Genomic DNA, 11,890 nt, shown 5'->3' on the forward strand with positions numbered 1-11,890 from the left:
AAAAATAACCCAATAGAAAAGGTAATGCACATGCAGAGGCAGTTCGAAGAAGTACATGTGACCATAAACACATTACAAATGTTTAAACTTGCCAGCAGTCAGAAATGCAAATCAAAATAATGGCATATCGTTGAGTGGTATTTTTACCCTTTCGCTTGACAAAACTTGAAGATTTATAATACCTGGTGGTGATGAGAATTACGAAATAAGAATTCTTGTAATTATCGTTGGCTCAAATATGATTTGAAACCTCAAAATTTACAAGCTTAATTTGCAAGTATCCATCAAAATTAAGAATGTGTCATCCCTTCAATTCAGTAATTCCACTTCTAAGAATTTATCTTACAGAAATACTTGCATGGGTGCCCAGATAAGGTCTGGGCAAGACCTTGATGGTCAATGAAGCATTGTCGATGATTACAAAAAACTGGAAACAACCCAGTTTGTCTATTTGTAGAGGGAAGTTTTAGTAAATTATGAGTATTTTCAAAAAGTGCAATACTAGTCAGTTATTGAGAAAATATCCTGATATGGAAAGCTCTCTAAGATTTACTATGTTAAAGAAAAAGAAAGTCATAAATAATATATAGAATAGGATACACTGATTTAAATATATTTGTGTATGTGTCTATGTATACATGTGTATTAATTTATTCCACCAATATTTATTTCAGGCAATATGAAGGAAAGTAGAAACGTAGCAAGGAACAAACAAGTATGTAGTCTGCTTTCATGGGCTTACAGTGCAGAGAGCAAGAAGGTAAGGCAGGCAAAGAAAAGAAGTACAACAAATACAATTATTTTAGTTTAATGAAGGACACAAACAGCATATTTTAATTAAAAATACCGTAAGGTAAGGGTGGCCGAAACTACTTCAGTTAGGTTGGGCAGAAAAGGCTTCTCTCTGATAAGATGATACTTCAATGGGAAAAAATAAGACCAGTTATTCAAAGATTTAGGGGTTGGTGATGAAAAGGGAGGTGACCATGAGAGAGGTAGTTAAAACAGAAGACAGGAAGAAAAAGTGGGAGAGGTTACAGGTAGGTTTGGAGAAAGGACTAGAAGGCCACAAAACAAAGGGTTATCAGTTCTTACCTCTGGGGAGGAGCATGGACCTATGCAGATGAGGATGGGGAGTGCAGAGGGACTGTCCCATCATACTTTGTGAAATTCTTTACTCATTGAACCTTTTACTAATTATGTTATGTTAACTATGTTATCAAAATAATAACAGTGCTTGCTGTTATATTATAAAAATTAAGACTAGAGGAAAAAGTAGAACTCAGATACACGTGGCTCAAGATTTTAGATTAGTAGCCAAAGTGTTCTTACAGTTTCATCTGATTTTATAATTATGTAGTAAAGAGAAAGTGTGAATTTAACTTTCAGTAAGTTTTTGAGGGCCCCTAAAATGCTGTTTCCTTTAAGTTACCTAGAAATGGCACACCTTCCAAACATGAAATGCTTCTTTTCTGGTTTAAAGAAAATAGACACATGACCGGGACGTAAATTGTTTAATTAGTATTCATGTCATGGTGTTTTTCTTGTTTTCAGAGTACTACATTATCTTTAGGGTCTATGGTATCCAACTTTTGTTCAAAGGAATAATTGTAGAGCTAGAAAGTTAGGTTAACAAGGAAAATTGGCAAGGATAGTTCATAAAACCTAGAATTGTAAGAGACCTTATAGATTCTCTCACACTCTGCTTTTAGAGATGAGAAAACTGAGTCTTAAAGGGATGAAGTAACTTGCTCAAGGTCATAAGCTAGTTATGGACAAGTCAAGAATTAAACCCAGATCTTCTGAATCAAGACCAGATCTCATTTTTAATCTGTAAAGGCAGGTTTTTATTTCACATGCAACTTGCAGCACAGAGAATGAACAAGGAGAGCTCAGTATTTCTCATCTGGAAAGGACAGATGTGTAACAACCTATAAAACAAGTTTTAAAGGTTCTGAGAGTACAATCCTAAATTCTGAGGAAGACAACAACAAGGGAATCGACCACTCTTGCAGAATTGCTCCTCCATTCCCACCTCTCCTGGTGACCTCGTCAGAGACAGGATGCTGAGTTGAGAGAACGGGCTCTTACCACACTATTGCACTTTATTTGTTCTCCATCCAAATCTGTGACCAAATGATGGAGCAGGCAAAGAGGAAGAAATCAATGAGATTGCGTTCAGTCAGACTGATGTGATTGAAACAGAAAGAGGAACATGATGGCTAGAAGAGTCCCAAGAGACTGGACAGCCCAAGGAAAAGTCGTGGGAATGAGACACAACTTACCTGCACAAATACTCTGGGAAATAATCTTCCGCTGAAATCTATCGATCTGCTTTTTGTTGCATGGCTTCAGTGGTCTGGTGTTTTTACAAGGTTTGCATATATGGCACAAACCAATGGACTGGTGATGGGAACACTGCAACAAGTGAACAGTCAGTCACACTGTCTGACTCAGAAGCTGAGGCCATTACTCCTATTGCCCCTTTCGCAACTCTACCATACATGTTAAAAAGATAACTCAGCAGGTAGATAAATATAAAACAGAAACATGTTCTATCTAAGCCACGTACTCATTCATCCATTCTTTCTTCATCCAACAAGGAGATACTGTCAACCATATGGGAGGCATCATGTCAGCACTGGGAACATAGGACAGGTGCAATATGTACACCCACATTGGCTTATGTCTGGTCCAGTAGAAAACACAGAAAATCAAACAAGTAACAATATATGTGTGCAAAGCATTAATGAGGAGGAAGTAATAGTAGTTGATAGGAGACGAACATAACTCTTTGAATGGATGGGGTGAAGAAGAGAAGAGTAAGAAAAATACTTCAAACAAAATAAAGAAATATAAAAGCCTGGAAGATAGAAAAATAATGGCATAGTCTGAAACTTAGAAGAGTGGAAGCATAGTAGGCAAGGAGTAACTTGTTGAGAGAGAAGGCTGAAGTAGTCAGATTCATGATATGCCAAATTAAGGAGGCTGGATTTTAGTGTAAAAATAATGGGAAACTATTGAAGGATTATAAACATAATATTGTTACATAATACTTTAAAAATATTTCTAGATCAGTGATAATAATCCCTCAATTGACCTTTGTAGGAAATGCACAAAAGTTATAATCCTTATTGCTGAATAAATATATTTACTTAATGCCTTAATATTCCTGCTGTGACAGATCAGCCAACCTAGAGCAGCCACAGGAGAGAGGTTCGCTCCAGCTTCAGACAGACTGCCCTAAGTCTAGTGGATTCTGATTATATTTAACATATATATGAACCAAGTATATATAATTAAATGTATAAAATATAATACATGTTATTATATGTAATATATACATATTAGATATAGTGCATTAGAATACATATTTAGAACCAATTCTAGGCTTAACATCTGCTGGAGATAATCCCAGATTCCATCGTCAACCAGATCCATACCAAACTCTACTTAAAAGTTTGCAGCCAAGACCCCAAGATCAGTCAACAGCGAACAATAGCCAAATAATAAATATTTATGAAAAGCCTATTGAACACGAGGATTAGACTTTTCCAGAGATTTGCAGGGGGCAATCACAAACCAAACATAGAATCTTGGAACTGAGTCAAAACTAGCAAGATCAGAAAGAAGTCAAGAAATGAGACTGAGTTAACTAGATTATTTACTCCCCTGCCTTCTGCTCTCATGGACAGCTTCAGGATGAAATTTTCTAAATATAATTCATTTGCCTCCATGCTTCTATTTGCCAATCGATCAACAAATAATGAAGGATACTCCGTGCCAAGCACATATTTGCTAGATGGCAGGAACACAGAGGGAAGAAAGTAGACCCAGTTCCTGCCCTCTGAAACTTACAAACGAGTCCAGAAGACAGACAATAAAGAAATTATAGAAGTGATTAGCACAATGAAAGAGGGCTGCAGGAACCTACATCGACAGTCCATCTAGTCATTTGGGGAAAAAAGAATTCTGGTTTTAGTCAAACAAATCAAATTTCCCAAAATGTTTAATAGTGTTAACACAAGTAATGGTCACACCACAGTTAGTTCATTGTGTATAATTCTCAGAAATTGACTGTTTCCAATTTTCCTCTAAATTTCATCATTTTGCATTAAAATGCTTGAGGGTGAGCTTTTCTTTGCACTGTCTTTTAGGATCTCCTATTCAAGAATGCAAGTCTGAAAATTCCTAGGATGCCATTTTGACCACCCAGTTCTGCAAATATCTCGCCTTGACTGATTAGAGTTCAGATCTGACACCAAAAATCTTCCAGGCCATCTGTCTTTCTCTGTTCTACAGAAAGACCCTGAGACCAAATTCTTGGTTTTCTTTCTTTCCTGTTCTTAGCATGTGTGAATTTGCTTTACACATGAATAATGCAAACTTGTTAAAGCATCTCCTCTGGTGAGAACTTCTGTAACTCTCCAGCATAAAAAGGATTAATCCTAGATGACAATTACAACAGTAAGTTATGACCCAGAACATCATGTGAACTCAGTTAAGTGAGATGATGGAAACTAAAACAAGTAAATCAAAATTAACAAAAAAGGAAGGGAAAAAGTCTTGAGAAAGCAGAACTAAAAGCACGAGTAATTTGCCAAAGACATTAAACTGTATAAATGACCATGTGAAGGTATTGGATATCAGGTGAGCCTGGGTTTCTAATCGCACTTTGTATTTTTGGTGAGGAAGATTGGCCCTGAGCTAACATCCCTTGCTAATCCTCCTCTTTTTGCTTGAGGAAGATTGTCACTGAGTTAACGTCTGTGCTAATCTTCCTCTATGTTGTATGTGGGATGCTGCCACAGCATGGCTTGATAAGCAGTGTGTATGTCCATGCCGGGGATCTGAACCCGCAAACCCCAGGCTGCCAAAGTGGAGCGCATGAACTTAACCACTATGCCACCAAGCCAGCCCCTAACTGCACTTTTGAAAAAATAAAGCCTTGATGCCCAATCACCAAAAATCCAATCTCCTGGATTTTTAAAGATTCATCTGACTGAGGTGTCTGAAACAGAGTGGAGGAGAAAGTTAAGATACTTGTTTATTTCATTTTCCGCATCAGCTCTACACTCAGAGCCAAATCGCTCCCACATATGCACCAGGGTCTCACTGTAGATTCTTGCTATATATACAATAATAAGGTCTTTAGCGTTCTTTGATTATTTCATTTAATTATTCATCAACCATCATTTTTCATAATTTTTTCTTAATTATTTTGTTTTCCCCGTTCTTACCTCATCCTTTTATTAAAAAAATATTCTAAGGGTAAGAGAATAAGTTACAAATCATTTGGAACACAGTAAGTACTAAGTTTTGTCCACCTTTCATTTCTTTAAATTTTTATTTAATCCTACTATTAGATTTAGACAGTTAGATGTTGATGCCCACGAGTTTGGAGTAAGTGAGCAAAGAAGCTGGATCAGAGGAAAATGCTGTTCTGGACGCACTGATGACTTTCTCTTTCCAAGGCAGTAGAGCCAGGAGTAGTGACCAGGATTTGTGTTTGTGGCACTATCCAGAGCCAGCATTGGCCTCCATTGTCCCCCTACAGCAAGAGAAATATCCCCAACAGACTGCCCCAGATGGAAGTTTGCCTGTGGTTGTCGTGCATCACCTCCCCTTGGTACCTGCCATTTCCCATGTCCAATTCTCCAGCTATTCTGGCAATTCTGTGAATTACCCAACATCGTCTCAATAAAATCCTTTCTGTTTTAACCAGCCAGAGTTGGTTTCTATTTCTAGCCACAAAGTACCCTGAGTAAAACAGGGAAATTTATTGGACTCTCAGACCATCAGTGTACTATTTGCTGGACAGTGCTGGATGGTGTCCTAAATTTATAACTTACATATATTTCTTAGAAACCAAAAGTAACCAGTAAAATCGAGCTGGACTCATTAAACTGGATAGATTGGTCTCATTCTAAGACCAGATTTCAGGTTGTCATAGGAATTCCATTTAATAAGCCTGAAGTTAAACATGGTAATAAAAGAGGGCCCCCTGTGCTCTATTATGTACCTGGGTTGAGTTTGAAGCTTCCTGGAACTGGGTACAGCTCAGTCCAGATTCACTGGGTCTCCTAAAAGCAAAGCAACACAGAAGAAAGATTTAGGTCTTTATACTCTTTGACTAACTTTTCATATCTTTCCTTTTTTCTGTTAAATTTCTGCTAAAGCAAAAATGGTATCTGGAATGAACATTCAGGAAATTCTGTTGATTTCACCCATTGTTGACTGATGGAAGCTGAAGGAATTCATGCCTCCTCCAAAGTATCCAATTTATGTTAAGTTTACATGGCATAGGAAATTGTGATACAAAAATCTAAAATTATTGTGTTTCAATTAAGAATACACTCAGCCATAGATGTGGTATATATATACAATGGAATACTACTCAGCCATAAAAAAGATGACATCTTGTCATTTGCAACAATGTGGATGGACCTTGGGGGCATTATGCTAAGTGAAATAAGTCAGATGGAGAAGGCCAAACACTGTATGATTTTGCTCATATGTGGAAGATAAACTCACACATACACATAGACACAGAATAGATTGGTGGTTACCAGAGGGGAAAAGGGGAGAGGGGAGAGGAACAGGGGTAAAGGGCACATGTGTATAGTGATGGATGGCAATTAGACCTTGAGTGATGAAAACAATGTAGTCTACACAAAAATCAAAATATAAGACTGTAGACCTGAAATTTACATAATGTTATAAACCATCGTTACTTCAATTTTTTAAAAATATACTCTGAGCTATGAAGAACAGAAAACTCTACCACAGTGTCTTAACTAATAAGTAATGTATGTGTCACATTAACAAGGAGTCTAGACTAGTCCTTCACCTCAGCAATGCCATCAGCAACCCAGGAACCTTCCAGCTTCCTGCTCCACCATTCCTAGCATGTGTTTTTTCTCCCTATGGTCATGGTTGAAGACGTCCTGAGTTTCTAAATATCACTTTCATGTTTAAAGTAGAAAGAACATGCAGGGAGAAAAAGGCAAAAGCCTTTTCCTGGGAAGAATTTGGTTTTCAGTCTGAAAGATGAAACTCTCCTAAGGAACTTCCGCCTTCATATGATTGTCCAGAACTATGTTCATGATCACTTTTAGCAGCAAGGAAATCTGGAAATTCAGTATTTTTTTCTAGCTCCATGACACAGGAAAGCAAGGAAAGAAAGAGTTCAAATGCATCTTAAATGGGTCACTCTATAGTATCTGTCATGACTTATGACACAATTTTAATCAAGTAGACCCAATGATTCCAAGGCTTTAAGGGAAACATGACCAGATTTTGGGTTTATAAATATGCTAAGTAAATCAAGGTCTCATTTTGAAGCACACAATCGACATTCCTCTTTGGCTAATTGTCTATTTTATTTTAGATAATTGTCTGCATTACTTATCTTGCTACATAACAGAAGTTAGCAGCAAAAAATGGTGACTATTTATTATCTCACCATTTCTGTGAGTCAGAAATCCAGGTGTGGCTTAGCTGGGCGTCTCTTCCTCAAGGTCTCTCCCAAGGCTGCAGTCAATGCTAGTCAGCAGGGGCTGCAGTCTCATCTAACGGTTCAACTGGGGGAGGATTGGCTTTCAAGATCACTCACATGGCTGTTGGGAGGATTCAGTTTCTAGCTGGCTGTTGGCCAAAGGCCTCCTTTGGTTCCTTGCCAGTTGGGCTTTTCCATAGCTCTGCTCACAGCATGACATCTGGCTTCCCTCAGAGGAAGCTAGCAAGAGAATGAGAGAGAAGAGCGAGATGGAAACCTTAGCTTCTTTGTAACCACATCTCAAAAGAGATAGCCCATAATCTTGGCCATATTCCTTGTATTAGAAGATTGGCACTAGGTCCAACCCATATTCAAGGTGGAGGGAATTGCACAAAGGCATGAATATCAGGAGGCAGGCTTCACTGGAGAGCCATTTGGGAGGGTGCCTGCCACATGGTCTACATAATTGGCAGTCAATTGATTGTTATTGTAAGACTTGATCTCTATTCTGAGTAGCTCTTGTATTACTTGCTTATAACTTGGATACACCAAGAAAAATCTGGCATTATAATTGGAAACAATTTTTAAAAATATTTTCTTAAATTCTAAGCCCAGTTCAATTTTGCTTAAAAAATTCTTTGAAAAGCTACTAACTAGATTCACTCTAGTCTGTGTTCCAATTCATAAACTATAGAAAAGACCGCATTCTTTATAACAATTCCTGAATACTTTTAGAAATGTTGTTACTGAGAATAATGTCTTATATTTTATTATATTTTCAAGTTGGGGATTAAAAAATGCTATTGATTTAAGATGTCTATCTTGTATTAAACAACTTTGCTCAATTTTATCAATTCTAAACTTCTCTATTGATTTTGCTTGGTTTTCTATTTACAGAATCCTATCATTGCCAAATAAATGAGGTTATTGTTGCTACCCTTCTGATTCATATCCATCTTATTTATTATTCTTATTTTCTTGCATTAGCTAAGACTTCCAATATTATGTTAAACATTTGCAATAATAGGGGAAATATTTTTTCCTTTTTCCATTTTTAAAGGCTGTACAACTACAGCCTTTCCAGTGGGTATGATCATTGCTAAAGGTTATTTACTTTAGTAGAATGTCTGATGATATTGAAATACCGTTACATTCCTTGGGAAAAAATATATTTGATTATTGTGCATTTTTAACTTGTTATTAGATTTAATTGAGTTTGGAAGCTTTTTGTTGTATAAGATGGAGATCTATTCTTTGAGAGTTAAGTAGACTACACATTGAAAACGATTTCGTCCTAGAGCCCTTTTTAAGGGGAGTGGTACATTTTAATTTCTTTCTTGATAATTGTCTTATTCAAGTTTTTATTTAACCTTGTAACAATTTTGGCATTATACACAGCTCCAGAAATTCATCAATTTCATCTAAGTTTTCAAATTTTTATCCATTCTGTTGTTCATAATATACTTCTATCATACTTTGACCTCTATAGTACATAAGGTTATCTGTAGGCATTTTAAGGCTATCTTTTGATTATTGATCCCTAATTTTATGATTTTGATTTTATAAAATTTGAGACTTCATTTATAAATATTCGCGTGTGTGGAGAAGGAATGCGTATTCTATCTTCTTGGAGTATAAAATTCTTTATACATCTATCGGTTTAGGTTAATAGATCGCAGTGTTTTTTCCAAATCTCCTAAATCCATCCTCTTTTTTTTTTGTCTTCTTGATCAGCTTGTCTTCTCAAAGGTATGTTATCAACTCCAACTGCAGTTGTTAATTTATCTACTTTTTCTTCATAACATCTTTCTTCATAAAACAGGAAGACGTATATATTTTCCTATCGTCTTCTTTTTCATCTACTATTTCTTTTTCTAGTAATAATATTCATCTTTTACTTACATACTTTAACAGCTTCAATTGTAGTTTTTCTGTTATTAAAACTGACAATAGTTTCATCTTTTCAATTAATTATTTCCAATCTTTCTGTTTCTTTTCATTTTAAATAGCTGTTGTTGACAGTGTATTATGGCATCTTATTTTCTCTATCTGAGAATCACTGTGATTTTATGTGTATGATTCATCTATTTGCATTTACTTTCATTACCGTCATATTACATTTTATTCCTGTCATCCTATTTCATATTTTCTATGTGCCATCCTTTCCTCTTGTTTTTTTTCCTCCCTTCCTGCCTTTCACTGATTAGATCAATTTTTTCTCCTTCTGGTATGAAAATAAAATTCAATGTCTGTTTTTTTGGTTGGTTTCTGCTAATGTACTAAATCTTATACTTAGCTTTTTTAGAGCTCATTAGTATCTATTTCTTCCTCTTGAACAAAACAGGGACCTCAGCCTGCTGTCAAAATCTTCTGATCTCTGCTTTTTCTTGGTTTTTTTTTTTTTTTTAAGATTGGCACTGAGCTAACATCTGTTGACAACCTTCTCTTTTTTTCTTCTTCTCCTTTTTCTCCCTGAAGACCCTCAGTACACAGTTGTATATTGTAGTTATAGGTCCCTCTGTCTGTGCTATGTAGGACACTGCCTCAGCATGGCCTGATGGGTGGTGCTAGGTCTGCACCCAGGATCTGCAACTGGCAAAACCCTGGGCCACCGAAGCAGAATGAGTGAACTTAACCACTGGGCCACGAGATGGGACCCCTGATCTCTGCTTGATCCCTACCCGTCAACATATATTGGTATGATCCAGACTTTTATATTTAGATTATTATAGAGCTATGCTATACAATGTAGTCACCACTAACTACATATAGTTATTCAAATTTAAATTCATTAAAATTAAATAAAATTAAAACTTCAGTTTTTTGGCCACGTTACCTATAGTTTTTGTCTTCATAGCCATATATGGCTAAGGTCTATCATATTGAACAGTGCAAAGTGAACATTTCCATCAGAACAGAAAGGCCTATTGAATAGCACTGTTATAGATATACACAAATAATTCCACCTTTTTTAGGGGGATTGCTTATTTATTTCCAAATCATTCATTTCCTCTGTAGCTTATCTTCTGTATAACGTTTTCTATAAGGTTTTATGTTTCTTTGCCTTGTATGTATATTTCAGAATGCCTTTATTTTATTCAATGTAGTGTTTAAATAATAGTTTATTTGTATGCAAAATCCTAGGTTTGAAATTAATTTCCTTCAATATTTTTTAAATGTTACTTCAATATTCTATTGTTGTCATTGAGAATTTTGATGTCAATTAATTTATAGCGAAATGATATTTTTTCAGGACGCTTTAAGAATTTTGTCTTTGATATTTTCAATTAAATATAATGTGTCAAGATTTAGGATTTTTCTTATCAACATTGTCTCTTGCTCTATGGGTCTTTTGGTTCTGACTCTTTTATCTTTAATTCTCAGCCATTCTTTCAACAACAGCAACAAAAAAATTCTCTGCTCCATTTAGTTTTATCTAATAGATCTAAGTTGACCTTTCTATTTTTATCCTCTCTAAATATTTTCGTTTTTCTCAGATATTTTCCATATTACCATCCTTTTATTGCACGGTCTAGGAAAATTCCATAACTAGATCCTTGACCTTACCATTCTTTGCTGTGTCCATTCTGCTATCGTACGTTTTATTCCCATGTCCATTTGATTCTTCTTCACCAATTGTTCATGCTTCATAGCTGCAGTATCGTCTCCTTCTCTCTGAAGATATTTATCTTATTTATTTTCAATTTTTGTTTTATCTGGGCCATTAATTCAGCCCCCTCTGATAAGGTCCTTCAGTACCTATTTTTCCTTTAAAGGGATAGTAGTCCTCCTCAGATATCTTTTTGCTCTCTTCCTATGAGCTCAAATTCTGTTAGGATTATTGACTACTTTAGCTAGTAGTACTGATTTGGGAGTAGGGATTAGACGTAACATGTTCTCTCCTCCTGGTACACTTAGGGGGTATGGGAATGGCTTAGAGAGAAGAGCCTCTATTTTTGCAAATTTGGAAGCCTCTATTTCCACTCAAAGTCCCAACCCTGTCACACACGAAACCCCCATTTCTTCTACCCAGGCACTGCTCCTTCTGGGATCTGCTTCCCTTTCTTGTAACTATCTTGTCCTTTAAGCAAAGAGAAGGAATTGGGCTCCCCACTTGAGGTAGTCGCTATCAGTGGCCCCTCCAGCATTCTCATGTTACCTGTCTCATCCACTGATGCTGGCATGGGACTGCTGTGTCCCCTAACTACAAGGCATTGGGTAAAATGGTGAAACATCCAGGGTAATGTGGGATGAAGAGATGAGGACAACTAGAAAGCTCCTTTCCCATAGCAGCCCCTAGTTAGTAGCATCTGCTTCTCTGCAGGTTTGAACTGCTGTTCACCTCCTAGAAAACGATCTCAGTACTCTTTGTTACCACTAGAATTGTTGTAC

General features: G+C 36.4%; 1 long non-coding RNA gene across 2 annotated transcripts; it reads right to left on the reverse strand.

The window, feature by feature from the left end:
- Positions 1–2,285: 2,285 nt before the first annotated feature.
- On the reverse strand, positions 2,286–11,176 carry LOC139080014 (uncharacterized). Of its 2 annotated transcripts, XR_011534119.1 has the most exons (4): positions 11,066–11,165; positions 7,616–7,738; positions 6,023–6,083; positions 2,286–2,418 (listed from the first exon to the last, which is right to left on the reverse strand). It is a non-coding gene; the product is annotated as an uncharacterized lncRNA (long non-coding RNA). The 2 variants fall into 2 exon arrangements; XR_011534120.1 differs by lacking the exon at positions 7,616–7,738 and having other exon boundaries at positions 11,066–11,176.
- Between the last annotated feature and the right edge of the window lie 714 nt (positions 11,177–11,890).

Source organism: Equus przewalskii, chromosome 28, assembly GCF_037783145.1.
Source record: "Equus przewalskii isolate Varuska chromosome 28, EquPr2, whole genome shotgun sequence".
Lineage (NCBI taxonomy): Eukaryota > Metazoa > Chordata > Mammalia > Perissodactyla > Equidae > Equus > Equus przewalskii.